The sequence below is a fragment of the Diabrotica virgifera genome, chromosome 1 (assembly GCF_917563875.1).
Source record: "Diabrotica virgifera virgifera chromosome 1, PGI_DIABVI_V3a".
Taxonomy (NCBI): domain Eukaryota; kingdom Metazoa; phylum Arthropoda; class Insecta; order Coleoptera; family Chrysomelidae; genus Diabrotica; species Diabrotica virgifera.
The window spans coordinates 87685653-87706290 of record NC_065443.1 but is presented as its reverse complement, the minus strand read 5'-3'; the positions used below and the strand labels follow the sequence as shown (position 1 = coordinate 87706290).

The 20638-nt window shown below is 31.9% G+C and overlaps 1 protein-coding gene and 1 long non-coding RNA gene across 3 annotated transcripts in view; both read right to left on the bottom strand.

Annotated features, from left to right (window-relative positions):
* Positions 1 to 20638, bottom strand: part of LOC114337066 (uncharacterized) — a 654507-nt gene that overhangs the window by 102731 nt on the left and 531138 nt on the right. The gene's annotated exons all lie outside the window — the stretch shown is intronic.
* LOC126879100 (uncharacterized) lies at positions 1082 to 2560 on the bottom strand. The gene is made up of 2 exons (XR_007695975.1): positions 2489 to 2560; positions 1082 to 1992 (listed from the first exon to the last, which is right to left on the bottom strand). It is a non-coding gene; the product is annotated as an uncharacterized LOC126879100 (long non-coding RNA).

The following is a 20638-nucleotide window of genomic DNA, read 5'->3' as shown; positions in this document are numbered from 1 at the left end:
GCTGCAAAATAGCAATCAATATAAAATAAGGGGGCAAAATAAGCCTGTCTTTATTCAATGTTTTTCTATCACTTAGGTTACGCTTGGAACCTTACTAATTCGCTTAGAAATTTTTTGTAATGTGCTAAAACTGTCCACCAAATTTCATTAAAATTGACTTACTAGATTTTGCATAATAATTTTGCAATCTAAACTTTTTTTGAAAAATTAAAAATTTTTAATATCTTGCACAACAAAAACTAGAACATACAAAGATTTGTCAATTTTTTTTGCATAATATAAAGAAGCACCCCACCTATCTAATGCACTTTGCAGAATTAAACTGGGATTATTTAAGCAGCCTCAGCAATGTTTTAAAATTATAAACAATTTTTTTGGCTTATAAACAAATTCGTGTTGTGTCCAGGAGGGGGTGCTACGGGCTCTGTAACAAAAAGAAGAAAACTTCTGTTGGAGTGAAAGTAAAAAGAAAGATATACTCCAACAGAAGTAAGGAAAAAAAAACTAAGTAACTAAATAGTTGTGGCTGAAAAGAAGAGACTAGGTAGCTAAATGTAAGCTACATAAAATGAATAAAGAAAAGAACTGGTATAAAAATGAAGAGAGAGTGGGGTGTGTAAAGAAAAGGGTGAAGTGACTTCTACGTTGAGAAGCCGCAATAGGAAAAATAAAAAAAAACTACTAAAGTGCAGTAGTACTGAAGAAAGGGGGATTAGAAGGGATAGAAGTAGAAGTGGGAAGAGACAGAGGCAAACTGAATAGAGTTGGCTAGCAAGAGATGCAAGAAAACCACTTGACACTCAAGGATGGATACGGCTCGTTTGCATGCCTGTCGAAGAACAGTAGCTCTATATAGATAGTAATGATGACTAAAAGATGAAATAATAAAATAAGAATAATATACTGAAACTGAATGAAGATGGATAATTGCTAACGACGAACAAGATAAATAAATCTAACAAATCATGGGCGCCATGAAAATGATTTTCGATCATTCTCCCAGGTATCTTATACTGCTGTCAAATATTAAATATATCAAACCTGTAATAACAAACATAAAGGAATAATAAAATTCATGATATACAAAATAAATAAATATTTATTAAAATAACTACTAGATTTTTAACAATCTCTGAGTTAGACAAGCATATATCATGTAACTCTAAAATGACATAAGTTATACAAGAAGCTATATATATTTTAAAGATAACAACAATAATGTTATCTGTTATAAACTTAAATACCTCTTACATATATATAGGGTACAAAATTACATAAGTCTTCTACCAAATGGTTATAGTACGCCTGCTACGTACAACTAAATGAAACTGACAAAGATGAAAATACTACAAATAAATAGGCCCAAGCCTCACTAAGGGAAAATACAATAATGAATAAATAAAGTTAAATATACAATTGACTAAAGTAGAAATGAATTTGAGATAAATACCGACGATGACCTAAATTAACCGAACAAAATGGAATAAAGCGAATAACAGTAAAATATTTGGGAAACAAGCTAGTAATATTAAAAAATAAATTTACCCGAATTACATAAACCAATATCAAAGCAATAGTAAAGTATTAAAAACCTAATTTTCTCTAGGCTTATTCCTGTGCACAAGAAGTTACCGTAGATACAAAGTTTGGGAACCAAATAATCTAATATACAAATATGTCAAAAAAAAAACAGAGGTAACCTAAATCTGGAAAAAAAAACAGTGTATTTAACAGATAGTCTGAAATATAAAAAAAACCAATAGTTACTACAACACCTCACTAAATGTTCCCAAACGAGGTTGCAGTTGCATCCTAGAAAATGATGCACCAGGATGGTGCGACCCCATGACTCCTGTAGGCCCAGGTGCCAAGACGAAAATTGAGCTGGAACGCTCCCATAGCTTGTTCCCAAAAAGACGTATTCCCTGGCGACTTATGGTTGGAGATTGGCCTCACGGTGTTTCGAGGTGTTTTAAGTTCTCACATGGGTGGCTACAAAAAACATAACTCCCGTTTATTTCAATTTCCCAAGTATACAATAAATCAAAGAAAAGGAAGAAAAACTAGGAAAGTGTTTTTTTTGAATAGATAGTAATAAAAAACACACCAAAAAGAGACCTCTTAATTACTGAAGTACTTGACCTTGACAAAGTTTATGTGAGTTCTCATTACAGACATGTGGATTTGGAATAAATATGATTTCTTTAAAGTAATTATTATAGGGTACTTATAAATGATATTAGAAGTTACTTTAGTATAACCAAAAAAAATTAAAACTATTAGAATTTTCTCTGGATGAATATTATCTATAGATATGGGACTAATTAAAAGATATTACTTATAGATAATAGAATAATTAAAAGAACAATTCACTGATTAAATTTACACATCGCACACATCAGAAAGAATATATATTTTGTCACCTGGAACAAGAGTGACAACAGGTGGTTATAAAAACTATTTATAAAAAACAGATATTGCTATTTACCGTGTGATACGATGATGTTGTGCAGAAATCCCATTGGATTAATTACTTATTCCTTCCACAAATAAGTTTTTGGTAATCCAAACTCCAAAATTCACATATTGGAGGTCTAACCTCTAAATTTAACCTACTATTTGCACACGCCACCCATCCATGCTCGTTGAACCTCCAACCACAAGTGCCACGTGCCACGGAACTTCTCCCTCACCTTCCAAGAGGAGCATCTCAAACGACCACAGAACATGAATTAAATGTCACGGAACGATTCTACAATTGTTCCGCAGACGTCGACGTGTGACGTCACATAAGTGGTCCTTTACGAGAAAGTTACAGAAATTAATTGGGAGGTCAAGAGAAAATAATTATAAAAAATAATTAAAGAGCTAAAATTATATTATAACGGGTGGACCGTTACAGCTCCGGGTTACAAGTTTTTTCGTAGGATGCATAGTTTTCGAGATAAACGCGGTAAAACGTTAAAAAAATCGAAAAATTGCAATTTTTGAACAAGAATAACTCTTTTGATTAAAAAATAAAATAGAAATTCTGCTGACAGCATTTGGAAGTTTTAAGTCAAATTATACCGGTTTTAATTATTCGCATTGCTAAAAATTAATTTTTTTATTATTAAACAAAGCTATTTGTTTATAAGCCAAAAAAATGTTTATAATTTTAAAACATTGCTGAGGCCCCTTAAATAATCCGATTTTAATTCTGTAATGTGTATTAGGTAGGTAGAACATCTCTTTATATGTAAAAAAATTAGTCAAGTTCTAAATGGTCTACTTTTTGTTCAGAAAGATTTTAAAAAATTTAGATGGACTTACCCAAGTTTTTTTATGTATTTTGACCCGTAGAATACGAATTTTTTAGGGAACAGTTGATCCGGATGTCGATAAGATTGTTATAAACAAATAACTTGAGGAATTACATAACATCGATTTTTCGCAAAATAAAACATTTTTCTGTATTTCTTGGGTAATTCTAAGCAAAAAATGTTTTTACATGTTTTTTCGTACGATGCATAGTTTTCGAGATAAACACGGTGGAACATTCAAAAAATCGAAAAATCGCAATTTTTGAACGAGAATAACTTTTGACTAAAAAATAATTCTGCCGACAGCATTTGAAAGTTTAAGTCAAATTATACCGGTTTCAGTTATTTGCATTGCTAATAATTAATTTTTTTATTATTAAAAAAAAGCTAGTTATTTATAAGCCAAAAAATTGTTTGTAATTTTAAAACATTGCTGAGGCCCCTTAAATAATCCGATTTTAATTCTGTAATGTGTATTAGATAGGTAGAGCATCTTTTTATATGTAAAAAAATTAGCCAACTTCTTAATGGTCTACTTTTTGTTCAGAAAGATTTTAAAAAATTTGAACTTTTTTAAAAACATTTATATTGCAAATTTATTATGCAATATCTATTAGGTCGATTTTAATTAAATTTGGTAGACCATTTAAGTAAGTTATAAGAATTTTTAAAAGCGAATTACTAAGGTTATAAGTGCCACCAAAATGGTTAAGGAACATTGAATAACAACAGGCGTATTTTGTCCCCTTATTTTGTATTTATTGCTATATTGCAGAAAAGGTAATCCTTTAAGACATTTTTGACCAGTCGTATATAATATAAAATTCAATTATATTTATTTTATTTCTCTACGACTTTGTTCCAAAACGAACCGTTTTAAAGTTATAAGCAAAAACAACAGAAAAGCATCGATGTTTTTCGAAATTTTTAAATATTTTTATATTTTTATTAATGTTCCGGGCATATCTGAGAAGGAGCATAAGTCAATTATTATTACTGAAGGTGTCACCTAACTTTATCTGCAAAAATCCGAATGCCACCTCTCACATCCAAAAACACACGTTTTTTTACAAATTAGTACTGTTCTATAAATATTCCTTATTTTTTGATGGGGAATCCCAATCTGCAATAAAACATGGAGTTCCTATTTAAGATTTTAACCCCCATCCACCTCCATGTGATGGAGTGGGGGGTCGTGTTTAATGTTATTCGGTAGGTTTTTGAAAGATATTAAAGATGTGTTTTTTGGTTTTTTATTTGAAAGTGTGTTTCTTGAGATATTAGACCGATTCTATAACTTACTTAGTGTATCAGGATAATGTCTTTAACCGATTATAGCGCCATCTATCCACAATTCTAAAAAATGTTTCAAATAAAAGTTACTTATTTTTACGTAAGGAATCCAAATCCGCAATAGAAAATGGAAATTCCTATTTCAGATTTTAAAGTTACCCCCACCTCACTTCCAGATGGTTGAGTGGGGGGCCGTGTTTGATATCATTCGGTAGATTTTGGAAAAATATTGAATACATATTTTTCAGTTTTTCGATCGGAGGTTAATTTCGCGAAATATTCAACCGTCCCGCTATTTTTGGGACAGCCTATGTAACTATGTAACTTTGGGACCTATAGTAACACATAACGTTCCCCTCTATTATAGTCCCCAAAAGACAAAAATATTTTATGTCAAATTTTTGTTGGAATTTTAAACACATTTAATTAATATTATTTCCATTAAGTTTTTTCTACGAAGAATAAAAATTTACAACCATGACTTTACTTTTATCATACAGTTGAAGCTCTGAAAATTAATTCTAGTTTCTTAGCTTTTATTTTATTAACAAACTCTAAAATCTAAAGGAAAGTTAGTTTCTTGAGTATCGCTATCTCAAGGTATCTTGATATAATTAAGTAGTGTTGAGAGGGTAGTGTTTATATTTTATGTGAGTTGAGATATAGTTTATTAACGTGGATCCTTAGAGATTTTAAATTAATGTTTAAGTTTTCAAAGAAATATACTTAAAATGCATATATTATATGCGTTATATGCATTTTAAATTTTATATTTGACTAAGGGATATATCTATAGAGGGTGTTTCGTTAGGAAACGGAAATACTTGATTGTTTAACACTAGAATGTCGGAGGGGCCAATTTGGCCCCTGTTGCAATTTGAAGTTATTGTAGTTTTTTAATTTGAGGCAATAATAATTTTATATTTTATGACTTTTAATATTTTGATACAAATACTTATTTAGCACAAAAAAATATTGTTTACTAGATTTATTAAATGGTTTTTCTAACAAATCTACCATAGAAGTCGAAAGGGGCCAAACTGGCCCTGTGTAAATTATTGTCATTTTCTGGGAAATTCGACGAGCCTTTCTTTCAAATTCCTGTCGGCTGGGTAAAATTGTATTTATGTATGTTTATTGTAAACGGTTACCCTTATACTGGTACTGATCATCTACGTAATAAAGATAAAATTGTTGGTGAACACAAGTGAACACAAAGATACAATTGTGGGTGTAGAGGACCAAATGATGCGTCTTTATACTACAAAAGTAACTTGAAGACGATGGCCTATGTACGGGTTTTATAATACTCTTGACTTGGAAGCAATAAATGCATAGATTTTTTATAAAGAAATAACTGGAAGTAGACTCAGTCTTTGTAAGTTTATTCTTCGGCTGTGTGAAGAATTATGGGCCCCATACCTGGCCTCCCGAAATCTGGAACTACGCCTAGCAACACCAGGTCTACCAACAACTATCACTGTTACTGTCCAAAAACGACAAAAATATCAGTTGAAAATATTTTGTAAAGGAAATCATACTTCCAATCATTGCCGCGGCTGTAACAAGGCAATGTGTGGCAAATATCAAAAACTGCAAACTGTATGGTGTTCCGAATGTTTTTGATAGGCAGCGAATGTGTAAACAATGAAAGTAAAGAATAAAATCAGATTATATCGTCTAGAGCAGATTTAATTTCTTTAAACTGAATTTTAATTGATTAAAGAACGTGGGGCCAAAATGATCCCTTCCGGCTTTCTAGGTAGGTAAGCTAAGCTCGACTTTCTAGTGTTAATAGAAGTAACTGAGGCGGTTCTACGAATAATTACATTTAGTGCAGTCACTGAAGGTGAATATGAGCTATTACCTCCGATTTCGTTGAACCTCCATCGATTTGCATGAAAATTGGTAAGTGGTTAGAGGATATCTCAAGGAACAAAGGTGACATGGTATCAACTTGCGCTTTTACTCTGGGGGTGAATGCCACCCCTCCTCTGTGGTGAAAATTATTTTATTAAAAATAACCCCACAATTCGATAGAGGGACAAATTATAAGCAAAATTTGTTATATAAAGTAATTAAAATAAATCAAAACTTTTTGAGTTATTAAAGATCAAAGATTTTAATTTTTCGTGAGAAAAATGTATGTGTTTAACCGATTTTTCATAAATAACTCAAAAACTATAAGTTTTTACAAAAAAGTTATTATTATCAAAATTGAGGCTAATAAAAAATGAAATAAACTCCTTACTAGAAAAACCTTTTTATGTTAACTAAAAGTAAGTTACAGGTAATTGAATGTATATTTCTTTCGTCGAGTACCCAAATCTAAGTATTCAAACTTAAATACCGGCAAAACTATGCATTTTATAACATAAACTTGTTAAACATTTGTCAAAGTTTATAGAAATATCTATCAAATAAGCCCTCGAACAAGTTGATAGCGTTAAAATTTATGCACCAAAAATGTTTCAAAATGCATCTTTTAAAAATTTTCCAAAAAATGTTATTGTTTTTTTTGTAAATAACTCCGTTAATTCTTAATATATCAGGTTCAGCTAAAATCTAGTTAAAAGTTGATTCCAAGAGCTATTAAAAGGGTTGAAATTAGTCTTTTAAACCTCTAAGTTTTTTAATAATAAAAGGTTAAATGGACCCGGTTACATGGTTCTCGAAGCAAAATTGAAATTTTAAACGTTTCTATCTCGGTTATTTTTTACTCCACGGAAATGGTATAATAGGTAAAGTATTTGAAACAGAAAAAACTAAAATTTAGGTGTATATAATTTTCTACGTACATTGAGTATTTTTGCAGTTATTATCAAAAGAAAATGAAAAGTACGATAATTTTAAAAATTTTGATTTTTTAAAATTGTATCCTTTTTTCAAAAATATGCATTCTCAACCGGTAAAAATTGTTGAAATCATTAACTATGTTAACCTAAAGAAATTCTTGTGAGGATTACTACAAATTTTAATTTTTGTGGAAATGGCGTATGTTTAATTTTTCACTGTTTCCTATAAAAATCGAAAAGGTTCTCTTATTTTCATCATAACTTGCTTAATTTTGATGCAATTAACTTCTACTGGAGCTCATTTGATAGGTACTTCCAAGTAATTTGACAACTGTTTAACAAGTATATTCTATAAAATGCATCGTTTTCCCGTTATGTAAGCTTGAATAATTAGATTTGAGTACTCGTCGAAAACAATATACATTCAATTACCCATAACTCACTTTGAAATAACAAAAGTTTAGTTCTTTAAGTGGGGAGTGTATTAAATTGTTTATTATCTTTAATTTTGCTAATAATAGTTTTTTTACAAAAGCTTATAGTTTTTGAGTAATACGCGAAAAACCGGTTTAAAACATGCATTTTTTTAAGAAAAAATAAAAATTTTGATATTTAATAACTTAAAAAGTATTGATTTATGTTAATAACTTTATATAACAAATTTTGCTTAGAAGTTGCCACTCAATCGATTTCTGGTATTTTTTTTTATTAAAAAAAATCACCCACGAGACGGGGTAGCATCCACCCCCAGGTTAAAAGCGCAAGTTAGCATCATGTCACCTTTGTTCCTTGAAGTATCTTCTAACTACTCACCAATTTCCATGAAAATCGATGAAGGTTCAACGAAATCGGAGGTGAAAACCTTCAGTGACTACACTAATTACATGTATTGCCCCACCGATTTTTAACGTATGTCCTAAAAGTTTTGGCACAAAATAATATTAACTTGCGTTTTGAACGAAAGCTTGTTAACATTGTATAGTGTCAGTTAAGATTTATTTATTTTGAAGTTTTCTCTTTAAGATGTAGTATAAATAACAAATAAGAAAAAGTATCTACAAGTTTGTTGGGCGGACACTTAAAGCTGAAATCTGTCAAATATTTCTGATAAAATGTATTCACTCAAAACCATTTATAGAATAATTTTCTTCTTTAAGTGTCATCTCCACTACGGAGGCCGGCAATCATAGATATTCGGACTTTAGAGACGGCTGCTCTAAAAAGTGCATTTGATGTGCATCCTTATAGTCCAGAGAAATAAGATTTTTCTCGTGACACATCCCCTTCCAGGCCGAAACCAAATTTTTTGAGTAGTATGGACATCTATTTATATTAAAAACCTTTATGTTTCCTGCAGCTGATTTTGATGATACACATAGTTATAAACAATGATTCAATAAAATTGTGTTTTGACTAGGAAAGTTTTGGGGTAGTTCTGATTTCGTTCATTATATATGGATTTTGAGCTGCTGAATCCGAATATGAGGTTTTCGGACAAAATTTCTTGCCGGAGCATTGAAAAAATCGCGAAAAAAGCCAAAAATTTCAGCTTTCTTCCGCTTTTTTGCTCAAATCTCGAAAACTATTAACTTTTAGTAAATGGTCTGTTAACAGAAATTAAAGTACTTAAAATTATCTACAAATATAACTATTTACTTTTTTTTTTCAGACAAACCGTTCGGTCTAAATTACAAGTTGAAAATTGCCAATTTTGAACGGTCTCGGCAAAACCCACTTTTTATATTCCAAAACATTATTTTTTAATAGAATACTGTCATTTGATAAATTTCTCCTAGTTTTCTGTACAAATAATAAACGTTAGTTCATAGGTATGGCATGTCTCTTGTGAGAGATTTAATGAGTCCATTCCGTCCTAAGAGGCCGGGAATATCTCTGCTTTTCCCTTAGAACCACAGAAGATCAAGCTCAGATGAAGTCACAGTTTCAGTTGGTGTGGACATTTCCTTCGGATCTGTTATCTCGATTTCTGATAAAACTTGAGGTTTTGTCCCTTTTAAAATTAATTATTTGGACAGCTCCCTGATTTCCATAAACCTCAGGCGCGGTTTTCTTCTTTATCCGAGGAATGGATTGCTTAGGCGCTACTGCATGTTTTGGTGCAATAAAATAAAAGCCACATATGACGTGAAAAGTGTGGTATTCGTCGATTTTATGTACGTTAAAATCAGCGTTATCGTACACCTGCTGTGTAAAGCACGGCAGGTCAATTTTCTGCGGATCACCTGCGAATGCTGACACTTCCAGGCGAACAGCTTCTGTATAGGATTAACAAAACCCCAAAGAGGAAACTACATCAACCTATTTTCTTGAGCGGTACTTTTTGTAGAAAAAACGGCCAACCCTGCAAGGAATGGTGAGACCAACTACCTGGGCCTTACTGCTTCTACAAGACTTTGAGCAAGCGCGTTGCTTATCTGGAAGTGTCAGTAATCGCAGGCGATCCGCAGAAAATTGACCAACCGTGCTTTACACAACAGGTGTACGAAAACGCTGATTTTAACCCTTTCTATGCCAGGCCTTAAGTTGCATGTTTGGCCCTCAATCCCAAAGGTTTTTTCATGCTTAGAGTCCCATTGCCTTATATATACGTCGCATATAAATAAACAAATAAATGACCAAAACATATTTTTAATGAGTTTTTTTTTAACCAACTTAAACGTTTTCTTTTGAAATGTACTCATCAGAGAGCAAAACCAACTTGAAAAATGTAACTATCTTAAAAAAATAATGTAATGTAAATTAACATTAAAAGTTTTCTTTTATGTGGTACTTCCCAAAACATGACACTACGCAAAGGCCGATTCGCTTCTCGAACTACCTCGATTCGCTTCTTTTTTTTCTTGCCTTTTCTGTCGCTGCAAACGCTTCACCTTCTATCAGCTACCTATAAGCGTTTCCACCAGTGCTACAATATAGCATATATCTAAAATATGTGAACAAATATATACGGCAATGGGTCAGCATGACCTGTCTTAAGTGCCAACATTTTGAGTCTTTGGGAACATTAATCTAACATTTTCGAACATATTTCTACGGCATTGTGACACCAATGAGTCTAAAATTTTATAAGCAACGCTTATTTTTGGCTTTGGTAAATTGAGACCATAACACCTTGAACGTATATATACGGCGGCTGGGAATAAAGACCCACTTTTTCAAAAACATATATATGCAGCGTTGGGACTTCTTCTTCTTTAAGTACCGTGCCCAAATTTTTAGGCGTGGGTAGCTTCCATAACAATTTGCCGATATCGTTCTCGATCTTGTGCGGCATGTAACAATTGATCTGCTGATAAGCCAGTCCATTGACGAAGGTTTCGGAGCCATGAATATTTCTTTCGATCAATTCCCCTTTTTCCGTCGATCTTTCCATTGAGTATTAACTGCAGCATCCTGTATCTGCTACCTCTCATTATATGCCCCAGATATTCAAGTTTTCTCTTTTTTATCATCTTCATTAAGTCACCTTCGCCTTGACCTACTCTGTTTAAGACTTCTCTGTTTGAAATGCGTTGAACCCAAGATATTCTGAGCATTCTACGATACGACCACATCTCAAAGGCTTCTAATTTGTTCATCATGTTAACCTTCATGATCCAGGTTTCACATCCATATAGTAATACAGGATACACATAACATTTTAGGAACTTGATTCTTAGTTTTAATTTCAGCTGAGAGTTGCTCAGAATAGATCTAAGTTTCATAAATGCTCCTCTTGCAATTTCTATACGAGTTTTAATTTCTTCATCCGGATTTAGTGTCTCGTTTATCCAACATCCTAGGTATTTAAAATGGTTAACTTTTGTTATTGATTCATCATTGACAATTAGTTGCATAGGGCCGACGTCTTGTTTACTAACCACAAGTAACTTTGTCTTTGTTGCATTTATGTTAAGTCCGTTATTGGAGCATTCTCTAGTGACTCGATCTATAAGGAATTGAAGATCTTCGATATTTTCAGCCATGATCGCGGTGTCGTTGGGACAGAAAGCGTTGGGACAGAAAGGGTTAACGTACATACAATCGACGGATACCACACTTTTTGCGTCATGGGTGGCATTTATTGTATTGCGCCAAAACATGCAATAGCTCCTAACCTATCCATTCCTCGGCTAAAATCTAAACCCGCACCTGAGGTTTATGGAAGTCAGAGAGCTGTTCAACTAATACATTTTGAAAGGACAAAACCTCAAGGTTTATCAGAAATTAAGATCTGAAGGGAATGTTCACACCAACTGAAACTGGGACTCCAAGAGTCATACCATATTCATATTATGAACTAACATTTATTACCTGTACAGAAAACTAGGAGAAAAATAACAGCATTCTAATAAAAACTAAAGTTTTGGAATGTAAAAGTGGGTTTTGCCGAGACCGGTAAAAATTGGCAATTTTCAACTTGCACTTTAGACCGAACGGTTCGTCTGAAAAAAAAAAGTAAATAGTGATAGTGTAGATAGTTTTAAGTACGTTAATTTCTGTTAACAGACCATTTACTTAAAGTTAATAGTTTTCGAGACTTGAGCAAAAAATCGGAAAAAAGCTGAAATTTTTCGATTTTCTCGCGATTTTTTCAGTGTTCCGGCAAGAAATTTTGTCCGCAAACCTCATATTCGGATTCAGCAGCCCAAAATCCATATATAATGAAAGAAATCAGAACTACCCCAAAACTTTTCCACTAGGGAGTTCGTAGAGTACAAATTCACTGAATCACAAATGAAGATCAAAAAACGGTAAAGTTTCGCTTTTTTCGTCTATAACCAAAAAGTTAAGCATTTTAAACAAATTTGAGAATAAGAAACTCATAAATGGTCTAAAAAATTTCAATATGGCGTCCGCTGAATATGTCTCTCCTTATTAGTTGCTTAGATATTGCAAAATATATCATAAATTTTGAGTTTATATCAATATTCATAACTTATGTGAAAATTAACTTAGAACCTTCTTATTACACGAATTGCTGAGACTTCTGGTGCTTAAATTAAATTTTAAATTACAAAGCAATTGGTCAAATAGTTTAAAAGTTATTTAATTTTTTTTATCTCAAATTCAGTTTTTTTGCAAAACTATAAGTCACAAAACTATGAGCTTACAATAAGACTTCTGTCATTTTATGGAAGAAGAACATTTATACTATTGACTTGAATAAAAAAATGACAGTAATTACAAAATCACAATTACAAAAGTAATTTTAAACAGTGTAAAATTATTTTGCAAAAACACGTCGATTTTTTGCTTACTTATAAACAATTAGAATAACTTTTTAACCGTTACCCGTAGAAAAATTATTTTTTCATATTTGGAAAGACTGAATTTTTATACACATTTAGAGAGAAAAACAATTGTCCTAAGTTGGCTCCCCTTTTTTTTAATTCACATGTTTTGCAAAATAATTTTGCAGTACAGTAGAACCTCGATAAGTCGGATTAATCGGGACCGCGGCCGATCCGGGTTATCGAAAATCCGGGTTAGCCGGAGAATATGGTGAAAATTAATAAAATACGGTACTCTTACAGATAAACTTAATTATAATTGCCAAAAAAATGAAATATAATACTTATGTCCCGTACATCTAAATTACGTACAGTTGTCTACATTATTGTTTATTTCTTGGTAAAAAAACTCAGTCAAAGTGAAAACATTTTTATTTTATCTGATGAAAATCGATACGGGTTAGCCGGACTTCCGGGTTATCGGAGGCCGACTTATCGAGGTTCCACTGTATTTAGAATTATTTTTTGTCATTTTTTTTCAATTAAATTAATAGTATAAATCTTCTTCTTTCATAAACAATCCAAAGTATTAGTGTAACTTTATCATTTTCTGACTTGTAGTGTTGCAAAAAAAAATTAATTTGGGATAAACAAATTAAATACCTTTTAAACTATTTGGCCAATTGTTTTGAAATTTAGGGTATGATTTAAGCACCAGAAGTCCCAGCATTACGTGTAATAAGAACGTTTTAAGGCCATCGGTACATAATTCGCAAATATTTTACGGCTATCCCTACTTTTTCTGTCTTTACACGGCAAATTACGTGTAGTAAAATTCACACTGGTATGGATATCGTTGATTGGGAAGAATAGTATGATAAGTCAAAAATGGTTCATTTTTAGTTTATATCAACAAACTACTCAGAATGAATGGATCTATTATGGAGAAAAGTATTGTAAGTGCAGTTTAAACGACAAGCACTAGAGAGCTCTGTGACCAACTATGGCATCTGCCACTTCCACACAACCGCTGTGGAGAAGACTCGGATAACTCAGTTATCTACAGTTCGTGCTAAGTTTAGGTCATTTTTATTTAATCAATACTATTATAAGTCAAAATATTAACACTGCTTGCATCTTATTAGTGAATATTTTTGGAGCAAGAGAATAATATTTCAAAATATCATACTCTTCTTTAACAGGTAAGCATTTATTTTTATTATAATTTTGGTCAGTATGATGATTACAAATAATATGATACTTTTGAATAAAATAAGTACACCTGTGGGCATTTTATCTTTATTTCATTTTGAGTTAACATAGTTTTGAATATAATTTTGCCCTAAGTATAACATGATATTTTTAGTTAACATTGTCTTCAACATAATTTAACTCAAATCCAAGAAATTATTTCGTTTTATCATTCTATTCCTTAAAATATTTTTTTCTTACTAGATACTTAATAACGCATTTTTTTCACATACGCAGGAGAAAAAGTTCGTGCTTGCAAATCCTTATTTATGGCAACTCTTTGCATTAACTCTCAAGTAATTGAGACCATTTTACGCAAACAAAATAATGAAGTAAATGGAATAATACAGGCAGATAATCGAGTTAGACATGAAAAACATAACAGTGTTCCTGAGGAGTTGAAAGAAGAAGTGCGTAGTCATATTCGATCTATTCTTTGAATGGAGAGCCACTACTGCCGTTCTCAATCAAAGAAAGAATACATTGAAGGAGGAAAAACTATTGCCGACCTGCACAGAGATTATGAGCAGCGTTGTACAGACCTCGGGAAACCTAACGTAAACTACTTGATGTACTCCAATATATTCAAAAGAGAGTTTAATTTATCTTTTTTTATTCCAAAAAAAAGATAAGTGCGATTTTTGCCAGGGTTTTACTAATGCCTCCCAGGTAGAAAAACAAGAACTTCAGGAACAGTACAATAACCATATTGAAGACAAAGAACTGGCAAGAAAAGAGAAGGACATGGATAAAAATTCTCCGGATAAAATTGACGCTGTTTATGATATGCAGGCAGAATTTCCATTTCCACAAGGGGACTGGTCTTCTTTTTATTATTTATCAAAACTAAGTGTGTATAATTTAAAATTGTACGAGCTTAAAAGTACGGAAGCAATGTGCTTTATGTGGCACGAAGGTCTTGCGCACAGAGGTGCAAATGAAGTGGGTTCGTGCGTTTGTAACTATTTGCAGTCTGTGAACGCCAAAAATACTGAAATGGTAGATGTTGTATTTTATACTGACAACTATTTCGGACAAAATAAGAACCGCTTCGTATTTGCTTTATACATCCATGCAGTTTCTATTCTGGAAAATATTAGGTCCATCACCCATAAATTTTTAATTAGTGGTGATACTCAGAACGAGGGAGACCACGTTCATTCTATTATAATAGAACGTTAAATTTATAGAACATATTAAAGTGTTATAGAACTTTTACGTACCAGATCAATATGTAACATTGGTTAGACAAGCAAAGAAGAATGGAAATCCATTCAACGTACATGAAATGGGTCATGAGAATTTTTTTGATCTAAAACAACTATCAAGTGATATGGGCATGAAGGATTCTTTCAAGACTGAAGAAGGTGGGTCAGTCCCTCTCTCAGGAATATGCGTTTTAAAAGTTATCAAAGAAAATCCTAGTCACCTGCAATATAAAATGTCGTAAAAAGAACAGGAATTTAAAACCATAAACGTTCTTCAAAGCAAACGACGACTTCCATCAGCACGTGACGTTACTCTAAAATAAGCTTACAAGAAAAAGTGGGAATAAGTGAAAAAAAGAAAGCTGGCCTGCTCTCTCTTTTTGAAAAGAAAAAAAAATGTAGCGGTTATGGCACAATTCTATAGGGATTTTTACGCTAACTTGTAGAAAGCATTTTTTTTTAATGGGAGCCCAAATTTTTTGTTTTTTTATATTGGTATTGTACTATGACTGCGATTTTTTTCATTCATTGTTGTTTAAACTTTAATAAAACATTAAAACTGTTCCGTTTTATTGTCCCTAATAACCTTATAATTGTGAAATAGTACAAAATTTTTATAAAGAAAAGTATTATAACTCAAAATGGGGATGAAAAATATGAGTTGGGGGTGGTATATCGACTGGATGTAAACCCCATATTGTCAGTTAATATTGTAAGTTTTAATTATTCTAATGAAAAGGATATTTAATATTATATTGCTTAAGTAATCCGATCTCGTAACCCATCTCAATCTTTAATTGTCTTTTCTGTAAACTTAATGTTTTTGAAATATCATATTATTCTTCCCAATCAACGATATGTAAACATTACTAGAAATTCATTCTACTTGACAATGTCATCATTTACTTTAAATATATGGCTTTTCAATGTTCTTGGATAACTGTTATTTGTATAATTGGAAATTATTAGTTCAGTTAATAAATGTGATAATTTTTTCACTAACTATGTATTCAGTGATTGTAATAATGTATATGTACAGAAAAAAACTAATACTCAACAGAGAAAAGAGGAAAAGTGTTAAAGTGATTTTTTAATAATATATTGTTATTATATTATGGAACGCTTACAATTTGAACATCTTTAACAACAAAATACTTGGATTTGGATCACAGAATATAATATTATCCTGATGTATTCTCTGCTTGGATCTGCCACAAATAATACACAATTAATAACTTTTTCTCTAATTTTTTTGCATCGGACAAATTTTTTTGAGTTTTTTGGATCATTCCAAATAGAAAAGACCTTAAGTGACTTTTCTGCAAATGTGATAGTTTTCGAGATATAAGCGATTGAAATTTTAAAAATTGCAAAATCGGCCATTTTCGTTACTCAAAATCTATGTGAAACTCCAAAAATTTCAATGATTCCAAGGTACGTAGATATTCTAAGAATACCCCTTTGTTTTTTAATTGCTAATCAAGCAGTAGCGACACTATTTTCAACCGTTACATGTGTAGGTATATTATATAATCGGAGAAAATTTTAAGTTTAGAAAATTATTTAAAATTTCTTTTGACACATTTTTGACCCCGGCAACATGCAAATTTGTTAATAGGGAACCTTTTTAAGCAAGATGGTGAAAAAAAAATTGAATCAGAATATTTTTCCGCACATATATTTACGCATATTACTACAATGTTCCTTGCAATATCCAACAAAGGCAGTTCACTGATCTGGAGCCTGCCTTGGATTTTTACCAATCCGATTTGGTCCACACAAACCGGGACATCTTGAATGCGGAGTGGGAGTTATGGAAAAGTCACTGGAAGATTGCCCAGGTTACGCCTAAAACTGCTACTTCAGTGCTAAAGGCTTTGAAGGACGAAGATGATGCATTTCTTAACACGAAGATTCTGCTTGGTATATTGGCAGTCCTCCCTGTCACAACAGCATCAGTTGAAAGGTAAATTATTATACAATATTTCCTATAAACTTTGATGAGTTTACTTTGAACTATAAATAGTTAATATCGTTCTTTTTAGTTTTTCTAGTAATATGTTCTCTTCATTGTAATTTATTGAAGTTGTAACAATTTTTAATAATACTAGACAGCTTGTCAGTAATATTACTCATTACCTCACTTTAAAGTTCAAAAGATTCCAGCTTTTTTTAATTTTCCAGATCATTTTCAACACTGAAAAGACTGAAGACCTCTTTTAGAAATTCAATAGGTGAAGAAAGGCTCACTTCCTTTGCACTCTTATCCATACATCGAGATTTGCAAGTGAAGACAGAAGAAATCGTCTGCCAATACACAAGAACTCCAAGAAGGTTGCAGTTCCATTAGTAGGACACATCTTCATATGTATTACCAATTCAGGATTGTATTGAAAGTAAACTTGCTAATTTTGTGCACATAATAAATATTATGAACGGATAAAAAATTGTATTGAGTTTTGAAACCTTTCTATGAACATTACTTGTAATATTTATGGGTTTTGAACTGTTAAAATATGAGTATTTTTCAATAAGAAAGTGGTAGAGTATACAGTATGACAGAGCATCAATCAAATTATGACTCAAGGATCATTAACATACAACTTTACATCTTTCCTAAACTTTTAATCAACAAAATAAAATGTCGTTGATTTTTCCTTTTCGAGAGGAATTAAAAACTATAATAAAGTTATTTGTAACCTAAGATTTTGATGCTTAAATGAGTCCCAGACGCCTATTTCAAGGTCTAATTTTCAAAAATTTTCCGGGGGTGGACCCACCTTTTTCCGGGGGTGGACCTACGCCACTGGTTTGAAATGATCCAAAAAACCTAAAAAAGCTTTGGTCGATGAAAAAACATAATTTAAGGAAAAATATTAAAAAAAAAAACGTAAAATTTTACTCACTTTTGGACCTGGCAACATGCAAATTTGTTAAAAGGAGTCCTTTTTGAGTATGATTGTAAAAAAAATCCGAATCGGAATATTTTTCCTAGCGGATACGTAGTGGCTTTCTGTACTAAATTAAGAAATTTATATTGTCCAAAGGGAAGCATACGGGTCATATTACGGTCAAAAAACAGACTGTTAAGAAAACCTGAGGCTATAGTAGTTTAGTTTTAATTTCAGTATTTTAAAAAGGCTAAATTATTCCACAGAGTGTTGAAAACTTTGGGAAAAAATACAGTTTGATTGGTTCACCCGGTATTGAATGAAAATTTTCCTGTTTAGCAACAATATTATTATAGCTGTAATATTAAGGAACAAGGCTATAACTTATAACATATTAAAAGAATCACATAAATCAGTAAACAGGTTTAGGATATTCGAGACATCAAAATGACCAATTCTGAGGGCCGCCGGTTTTCCCTGACTCGCAGTGTATTTAATAAATTACTTTTTATATTTTCCAAAAACTAAAGCCGCCCCATTAAAATAACTATCGAGAAAAAACTCATTTTGGAAAGTAGTTGCGGCAACTGCTTGAAAAAGAACTATCTTTCTATTTTACAAAGGCGACTTTGACTTTGAGCGCAAGAAAAGCCATCAGCGTAAAATTTTCCCTACCGCTTTTTCTTCACGTCCTGTATTTCAATGCAAGGCCTCCTTGATAAATGAGCTATAAGTTTTCTGGGCTGAAGTAGTAGTAGTAGGCTATGAATAATAAATCGCTACATATTCGGAATATGGTTTTTGCACGTGTTTGGAATACAATGGCCACCTGTATTACTACAGTGCAGCAAAAATCAGTTATTGATTTATGAACTCCCAAGTTTTTTATTTCGACCGAAAGGGAAGTCGATATTTTCACACGCACGTGAGACGCATGTGGAGGGTTGCTTAACCTTAACTTCAAGGTGTCTGCTAATTTGACGCTCATAAATATATTATTTATGTTAGTTTTTACGGAACAATTTTTCACCAGGAAGCTATAAGGTGATATAAGTCATATTTTGTGTGGCGACATTTTCGGGTCACATTGATTTTAACCAAATCAAATGACTTGTTTGGTTTTCACTCCGTTTTTATTTGCATTACAACAGCAATTTAGTTAATTGTATTGTTTATTTATTTTAACGCCTATTACGCCAGTCAATGGGAGCAAGAATAGGATATTACCTCCGAATTCTATCCTACTGCATGGATTTTAATGAAATTTTAGGCCTAGCCTCTACTTATCTCCTAATTAAAAGTCTACCCTATGCCGATGAGTGCTTTTATCTTGGGGGTGGTTTCCACCCCTTCTTAGGGGTGGAAAATTTTTTGGTTAAAATTACCACGGAATTCGCTAGAGAACCTAATTCTAAGCAAAAACTGTTCTATAATTTTTTTTTGAAACCTCAATACTTTTTGAGATATTCGTGGTTGAAAATTGGCCATTTTCATTGAAACATAATACCTTTTCGAACGGTTTTTTGCGAATATCTTAAGAGGATGGCTACGTATTTTCGACTGCAATGCTATTCAAATGGGGATTAATTTTTTTCGAATTCTGAGAAAACTAATAAGTATTTTTTTTTAATTTAAACGCAGAATGAAAGACTACGTTATTGACGAGGGCCAAGAGTCCCTGAGAACTTCTATAATGTTTATTTTAAGTTACATGTGTGAAAAACGAAGAGAAAATTTAGTGTGATTTTTAATTTAAAATATCTCATTCAAAGTAAACTTTTTATTTATTCTAAGGGAATTTCGGCCCTCGGTAATAATATAGTCTTTCATTCTGTGTTTAAATTTTTCAAAAGTATTCATTGGTTTTTTCAGGATTCGAAAAAAATGAACGGTACATTCCATGTCTAATCACTCAGGCAAAAAATTTTGGATCTCCGATTTGTCTGAAAATTGGTATATAGCTTCTGCGGGACGTAAAAATAAGATATTTAAAGTCAAAAAATCTTCTTCCTCTTTTTTTCTCAAAATGTTATTTTATGCAATTTTACAGTGATTTGGTGTTTATTTAAACAAATTTGCATTTTCTCTCGTAAAGTATCAATGAAAAACATAATAATTTAATAGAAAGAACTCAAAAATGTCATTATATGGCATAATAATAAGTTATTTTGAATGAAAACAAGTTTTTGATCAAATTTTATAGTGTAAAAATGCCTTGTAGTTGACCTTGAATGCCCAGCTGCCCAAAATTTTATTTTTCTGATCTTTAGGGGAGTCAATAGTAGCCTAAATTTAAAATCACGAATGAATTCCTCCGTTACGTTAGCCGCCATCTTGATTTTAAAGGAGAACTTTTTTGCTCAATATGTCCGCCATTTTTAACTTTTCGACAAAAATTGTAGGAACTGAAATTGTTCCAAATAAATCGTATTTACAATTATTACAATTTCCTTTTAACAATTTTTGTCGTGAGGTCGATATTTTCGAGTTAATTATACTTACAGTAGACGCCTATATTTTTGACTATAATATTGCATGTAACTTTTTTGGTATTGTAATATAATTCAAATCCTTCTCACCACTTAAAGTCCTATGTTTTGCCTATCTGTGGGAAAATTTTCAGCCAAATCGATTATGATATATTTTGGGAATGGAGAAAAATGT